We start from the raw sequence: 8,134 nt of genomic DNA, 5'->3' as shown, positions 1-8,134 counted from the left end.
GCTCAAGTGGGAGGTGTTGTGGCCAAGCCAAAGAAGAAGAAAAGAATAACTAAAACTTCTTTAATTCCATCTGTTCCTCTTTCACCTTTTTATTTAGTGTAGTGTCCCTAAATCGTCGCTAGATGGAAGCACTGTACAGGAGTTTGGCCTGGAATGTTGACTCTGCACTGATGGGTAACAGTGAGCAGGTGTGACGACACACCCATTCAGTGCAGTGGGAGCAAGCAGGGACATTGTTGGTGAGTTTGAGCCAAACTTTCTAATTTATTTGTTACTTTAACAACTATAATCGTGAAATACGATCAGGGTATTTGTATTACTGCAAGATTCTAGATAAAATTAATTTCATAATTGAAGTGGAAACATGAAGATCACTTTGAAATAAACATCTTCAAAAGTATTTCATTAATTTGTATTTAAAATCCATAGTTAAAAATACCACTGAAATGCCTAAAAACGTTCATAGTGGAATCGTAAAATAGAAAATCTTGTGTATAAAATCATATATTAAACTTAATTAAAATTGCAAGTTACAATTTTGGATTAAGAAGTCTAATGTCAAATTGCAGATTGCAGTTGAAACTTTGAAAACTGTAGGCTAAAACTCTGTAAATTAAAATAGTATGTTTGAGTTCATAACTAACGAGAAATTAAACTTTTTTTTTGTAAATAGATTACTCTCTTCTTGCTCTAATCTGCATTTTCTACTTTTCCATTTCTTTTTGTCAGGTTTTCAACCTGCATATTGCACTGGTAAAACAATAAGTGTTAAATGCTGAGTTGGCCTTGCGTCCTGCTTCTCCCCCGGTCCTTTCAAGCGAGACCAAAAATTTAAAATATATATAGCTTGACAGTACCCAAAAACTTAAAATAGTCAGGTCTCAAAGAACCGGCCCATTTTGTACATGTTAATTTGAACAGAAGGGAGCTGCTGCTGGTGAGGAAGAGATAAAGTATTTGTCTTTTCTCCTCCATGATTAAGTGGATTTATCATACAGAAAACAGACCAGCACGGTGGGTGTGTCTCAGATAAAGCAGGAGTCCAGACGTGAACTCCATGGGCACTGAAACGAGCAGTTTTCGATGTGTGCATGAAGGCAGTCACTTACACACACACACACACACACACACACACACACACACACACACACACACACACACACACACACACACCTTCAACCGCTTAGTCCAATCGAGCGCCTTGGGGCAACTGTTTGTTGTGATTTGGCGCTATACAAGAAAAAAGTTGATTGATTGATTGAATCTGTCACAGGGCCAGTCACAGCAATATATTTGTCCCCAGTGACCTTGATATAACCATGACCTCAGGCTGATTATGCCCAGGCACTTCTGGAAACCATTCTGACCAAAGTGAGCTTGGGGGGGGGGGGGGGGGGGGGGGGGGTAGCACACAAATTCCTTTGCCTTTGACAATTTTTTTTTAAACTGCAATTTTGGAAACACACTTCATTTGCATAACAGGTTTGCTAGAATATTGTAAAAGCTCCTGGGAGGAAAAGACCAACAGTAAGTAAGTAAGTAAACTTTATTTATATAGTGCCTTTCACAGACAGGGGTCACAAAGTGCTTTACAAGGTAAAACAATAAAAATATACAGTAAAACACTCAGTACTAAAAGATTATTGACCATGAAAAGCCTGTTTAAAAAGTAGAGTCTTTAGTTGCTTTTTGAACATCTCAACAGAGTCCAGGGATCGCAGGGACAGAGGGAGTTCGTTCCAGAGACGAGGCGCTACGGCTTTAAAAGATCGGTCTCCTCGAGTTTTAAAGGAGGTTCGAGGAACCATCAACAGGTTCTGACCTAAAGATCTGAGGCTGCGGGCTGAGGTGTAAGGCTGAATCAAGTCAGCAATGTAATCAGGAGCCTGACCATGTAGTGCTCTGAAAGTAAAAACCAAGATTTTAAAATTAATTCTGGAGGCAACAGGGAGCCAGTGGAGGGATTCCAAGATAGGCGTGATGTGGGCTCTCCTGTTGGTGCGGGTCAGAAGCCTCGCAGCAGAGTTCTGGACATACTGCAACCGATTTATCTCCTCCTTACCCAGGCAAGTGAACAGGCTGTTGCAATAGTCAACAGACAGACAAAACCTTGACCCCACTGACTGACCTTTGGCCATTTGACCTCATCTGGGCAATTCCAGAATCCACCTCCATATGTGCCAAGTTTGCTGAAAATTGGAGTTAAAGACTTCAATTCTGACCCTTAACCCCAATGACAGGTAAATTTGGCGTTGCCTTGGCAATTCTAGAATCCACCGGTGTGTCTGTGACAGGTTTGGTAGACCATGGTGCAAGGGAAAAAATAAAAATATTACTAAACCTTTGACCTTTATCAACGCAAACCTCTGGACAGTAGTTCTGGATGTCATCTAGATGCCCAACCGAGTTTGGTGGAAATCGGTCCAAACACCCAAGAGGAGCGTGGGGGGGGGGGGGGGGGGATCACATAGTTGGTCTGGCAAAGTGATTCTCATGTTAATCAGCATATCTGGTGGATTGTCCACTTGAAAATTCAAGATGGCTGCCAAAATGACCTTGGGGGGGGGTGGGGGGGGTGTATTTTGCTTAGAAATGCTTGACCAATTGAAATGATATTGATGTCAAACTCCATTTAGTTATTTTATTTAATTTGCCATTTATGGTATTTAGTATGGTTCATTTTGCTTATGTGTGACATTACATCTATTAAAGTGTTCATCTCTTGAAAACTACTGCATGTAATCTGATTAGAAAGGTATTAAAGTGTAGGTGAGACGATATATGGGTGATTCTTAGACTACGGTCACTTATGTCCTTTGATCATATTGTATAAAAAACAGAAAAAAGGGGAAATTTCACACTTTTATAGTTATCTTTACAATGAAAGTGTGTTAAGAAATTTGTTCTAGTAGTCTATGATGACTTTTTCACCTTTTTTCAGCATCATTATATGCAAATATTGCCGTTTTGTGCTTGTCCCACACCCAGACTTTTGATCTTCAATGATAAAAATGAATGGTAAAGAAATATTTTTTCTAATGTTTTAAAATCTCTGAATAAAATCAGTAAAATAATCAAAACATAATTTGGGTATTCAATGTCATACAACCGTTGTGATTATTTTTTTTTAAACAAAATGTAGTTGTCCCACACTATTGCCGCAATTTCCACCACAACACTAATGTCCCTTTAAACAGTTTGTATGAAAGATTGTTTGGGTAGTTTCTATGGAGATAAACTGACATCAGAGCACATGTATATAGCGCCAAATCACAACAAATAGTTGCCCCAAGGCGCTTTATATTGTAAGGCAATGGTGTGGTGGAAATTACATTTACAAGGCCAATAGTGCCCGTAGTTAAAGAATCACCCATATAATGTTTTTTGAGTATTTAAGACAAATTATACAACAGTTTGAAATTAATGCTTTACTGGTGTGTGGTTACTGAAGAGAAATATTCGGATTTTGAACTGTGTGCCACTAAAAACCAGGAACATCTGGGTGAGTCACGAAATTGGAGGAGGAAGAAGTGACATCAGTAAGAGAACCATTGTTTTAGCAGTCCCATTTGTGTAGTTAGCGATCGAACGTATTTCTGTGTTCGTGCTTTGTTTCTGGAGTTATGCCAACTCGATGTGTTTGCTGCAGGCTTTTATTAAAACACTGTTCCAGGAGGAGTCAGCTGGTTTCAGTTTCCTAAGGATCACGTGCTTCGGAATGAATGAATTAAACATAAGTGGGTCACCCAGCGACTCGTCTGTCCTGCCCGCCGCACATTTCGACATTGTCCCATTGAGGAGGGTAGACTTCTGCTGGAACCAGAAGTTTGCCAGCTGTGGACCATCAGGTGCTACTGTTTTCACACACTGAACACTGCAGCTTAAATGATGTGGCTAATTTATGGATTTTTACAGGTTACTGAAAGCTCCGTTTCTACTGAGTGGTTCAGGTCGGTGCTGCAAGGTATTATACATGTGAAAATGGTCAAGTCTGGCAGGCAGAACCCTTTTGATTGGCAGGTGGAACCCTTATAGTAGTGACAAGCACGGCATTGAGTGCGCACACGGCCTCTCCACTCCACCCAGAGGCAAAACTGAGTATTCTCACTTTTTTGTGAGATAATTTCATTACGTGTAGACCAAATCCACTGATGCTTGTGGTAACTTGAGATGGTAATGAATGAAGCGCTGTGAGTCTTTCAACTTGCAGCGCAGAGGACTGGTGGAGGAAGAAGAGGCTCCACTCCCAGCAGAGACTCGAACCAGCACCAAAAGACACCCAATCAATGGATTTCACCTGAAGTAGACCGTGCCGCCGCTGCAACCTGATGGAGCAACTGTGGCGCAAACTGCCAGTGTAGGATGGACTTTTCTTCAGCCAGGACAAGGAATTAAAGTATTTACAGATGTTTTCCAAAATCAGGAATTATGGATAGGATTTTGACAGACTGAAGATAATCTCACTGAAATGAACAAGTAAAACTTCACATTTACTCCGTGTGTGAATGTTTTTAATATTTAATAATAGCATGTTTCTCACACTACTACTGTATAGTACACTAACTGAATGCAAGAAGAAAACAAGATTTATTTAAAAAATAAATTCAGGGGCAGCACAGCAGCTTAGAGGCTAGCACTGTTGTCTCTCAGCAAGGAGGTCATGGGTTCGATTCCCACCTGTGGCCTTTTTGTGTGAAGTTTGCATGTTCTCACCGCGGTTGCGTGGGTTCTCTCCGGGTGCTCCAGCTTCTTCCCACAACCAAAGACACAGGTTAGGTGGATTGGAAACTTTAAATTGTCCGTAGGTGTGTGTGCAGGTGTGAATGTGTCCTGTGCAGGGTGGACCCCACCTCACCCTCAATGAGTGCTGGGCTAGGTTCCAGCCTCCTGTGACCCTTAATTGGAGTAAGCGGTGAATGAGTGAGTGATATTTTTAGTCCATCGCAGGTTTTGGGTTTTTTTTTTCAGATTTGAAATGTACCTGTTTGAGGAAAAAAAAAAAAAAAAACACTTCATCGCTTTTTCTGATGTCAAGGACGATAAGATAAACTTTAAAAATTTATTAGTCAATTATGACCAAAGAGCTGGCATATATATATATACACACACACACAATTATATATTTTATAATCACCATTCTGTGTTCTGAACTCTGCCAGTGACATCACTGCTGTCAGTCTGAAGGTCTTTCTCCAAGGTTTAGTCTTACTCATTGTCATCTAAATCAGACTCAAAACAATAAGGCTGTATCCCACACAGCTTCTTCACAATCACTTTCAGACGGGACTTCACAAAAAAACTCCACACCAGGAAAAAACAAAACAAAAATTGTCCAGAAAGAGCTCGACTTCTGCTGCGTTTACAATTGATTTAGGCTTGAATCAGCACGTCACATTCTCCCGATGATGTCACAACAATATGGCTGAGGGCTGAAATAGAGCGCAAACTTCAGACAGCTGTTTATCCTTCAACCATGCACTTAATGACTTTTATAGTTCAGGATTTAAAAAAAAGAAAAAAAAACATTTCATTATTTTTTGTGATCATTTGTGTTCATTTTTTAGTGTCACCTACTTTTACATGTTGAATATATTGTTGCAATTGTCTGCCAAGGACAAAAAAAAAAAAAAAAAAAAACTATTTGTCCGTCTGTTAGCAGGATTACTTCAAAACTACTGCACAGATTTTGAATTTTTAAGTTTTCATCACAGAGCGATATTCAATAAATTTTGGATGTGATGTGGATCAAGTTTCACTTTATATAGGCTTTGAAGGATTATGTCAATCAATCAATCAATTTTTTTTAATATAGCGCCAAATCACAATTATGTCAAAACTACTTCACGGATTCTCCCCAAGTTTGCACCACACAGATATTAGGCCATGGAAGACGCCACTGAATTTTGGAGGTGATCCAGATGCAGATTGGCGGATGTCTCCAATTGTTCTTGTTTTGTAAAATGTGCAGGCAACATTGACAAATGGCAATTTATGCCACAAAGAGTGTCATTGTTATTGGAACATGAAAAGTTAAATCCAGCATGCCTGAAAACCTACAATTTGACAAAGATCACCATGGTGATTTGGAGCATTTCAATGCAAAAAAAATTTTCTCAATAGGTCACTTTAGTGGCCAAGTTTGAAAATTGCCATCTTGGATTTTCAAGTTGCCAGTCAACCACATTGGTTGGTACTTGTACCAACATTTTCATGATTTTACTGTAAAATTCATGTTATCCGCTCCACTAGCATTAGAACACAAATATACAACCTTGATTCCAAAGTTGGGACATTGTGTGAAATGTAAATAAAAACACGATTTGCAAATCCTCTTCAACCTATATTCAATTGAATACACCACAAAGACAAGATATTTAATGTTCAAACTGATAGACTTTATTGTTTTTGTGCAAATATTTGCTCATTTTGAAACAGATGCCTGCAACATGTTTCAAAAAAGCTGGGACAGTGGCAACAAAAGACTGGGAAAGTTGATGATGCTCAAAGAACACCTGTTTGGAACATTCCACCGGTGAACAAGTTAATTGGAAACAGGTGAGTGTCATGCTTGGGTATAAAAGGAGCATCCCCAAAAGGCTCAGCCGTTCACAAGCAAAGATGGGGTGAGGATCACCACTTTGTGAACAACTGTGTGAAAAAAAAATAATAATTTAGGGATTCCATCATGTAAGTGCATAATATGATCAGAAGATTCAGAGAATCTGGAGAACTTTCTACATGTCGGCAACAAGGCCGAAAACCAACATTGAATGCCCGTGACCTCCAATCCCTCAGGCGGCACTGCATTAAAAACTGACATTGTGTAAAGGATCTTACCGCCTGGGCTCAGGAACACTTCAGAAAACCATTGTCAGTTAACACAGTTCGTCGCTACAGCTACAAGTGCAAGTTAAAACTCTACCATGCAAAGTGAAAGCCATACATCAACAACATCCAGAAATGCCGCCGCCTTCTGTGGGCCCGAGCTCATTTGAAATGGACAGAAACAAAGTGGAAAAGTGTGCTGTGGTCTGATGAGTCCACATTTCAAATTGTTTTTGGAAATCATGGACGTCATGTCCTCTGGACAAAAGAGGATAAAGACCATCCAGATTGTTACCAGCACAAAGTTCAAAAGTCAGCATCTGTGATGGTATGGGGGTGTGTTAGTGCCCATGGCATGGACAACTTACACATCTGTGATGACACCATCAATGCTGAAAGGTACATCCAGGTTTTGGAGCAACACATGCTGCCATCCAAGCAACGTCTTTTTCAGGGACGTCCCTGCTTATTTCAGCAAGACAATGCCAAGACACATTCTGCACGTGTTACAAAAGCGTGGCTTCGTAGTGTTACAAAAGCGTGGCTTCGTAGTAAAAGAGTGCAGGTACTAGACTGACCTGCCTGCAGTCCAGACCTGTCGCCTATTGAAAATGTGTGGCGCATTATGAAGTGTAAAATACGACAAAGGAGACCCCGGACTGTTGAACAACTGAAGTCGTACATCAAGCATGAATGGGAAAGAATTCCACCTACAAAGCTTCTATAATTAGTGTCCTCAGTTCCCAAATGCTTATTGAGTGTTAAAAGAAATGGTGATGTAACACAGTGGTAAACATACCACTGTCCCAGCTTTTTTGAAACATGTTGCAGGCATCCATTTCAAAATGAGCAAATATTTGTACAAAAACAATAAAGTCTATCAGTTTGAACATTAAATATCTTGTTTGTGGTGTATTCAACTGAATATAGGTTGAAGAGGATTTGCAAATCATTGTATTCTGTTTTTATTTGCATTTTACACAACGTCCCAACATCACTGGAATTGGGTTGTATTATAGTATAGGTACCCTTGAAGTAAATGCAAGCTACTTGTGCCATTTACTGCATGAAGGGCAAATCCAACATGTGTTCCACTTATTAGATTCAACCAGATTCCTTTTCCTTTCTTCCAAAAGTAGCATGCAAAGTGAAATAGGATAACGTGAAATGTTTGAAAATCATACTAAAATCTTTTTTTTTGGGGGGGGGGGGGGGGTATTGTATACACATGGCCCTAATAAAGTTTTTTTTTTTATGTAACAAGACAAGACCAATAACATCAATCTGACAAACTCAATGAGAAAGATGT

General features: G+C 39.7%; 1 long non-coding RNA gene across 1 annotated transcript; it reads left to right on the top strand.

Moving 5' to 3' along the window:
- Window positions 1–212: 212 nt before the first annotated feature.
- On the top strand, window positions 213–4,922 carry LOC117501639. Its single transcript, XR_004558056.1, has 3 exons — window positions 213–239; window positions 3,650–3,848; window positions 3,916–4,922. It is a non-coding gene; the product is annotated as an uncharacterized LOC117501639 (long non-coding RNA).
- The last annotated feature ends 3,212 nt before the right edge of the window (window positions 4,923–8,134 follow it).

This window comes from Thalassophryne amazonica, chromosome 20 (assembly GCF_902500255.1).
Source record: "Thalassophryne amazonica chromosome 20, fThaAma1.1, whole genome shotgun sequence".
Taxonomy (NCBI): domain Eukaryota; kingdom Metazoa; phylum Chordata; class Actinopteri; order Batrachoidiformes; family Batrachoididae; genus Thalassophryne; species Thalassophryne amazonica.
This window is presented reverse-complemented; position numbering and strand designations above follow the sequence as displayed.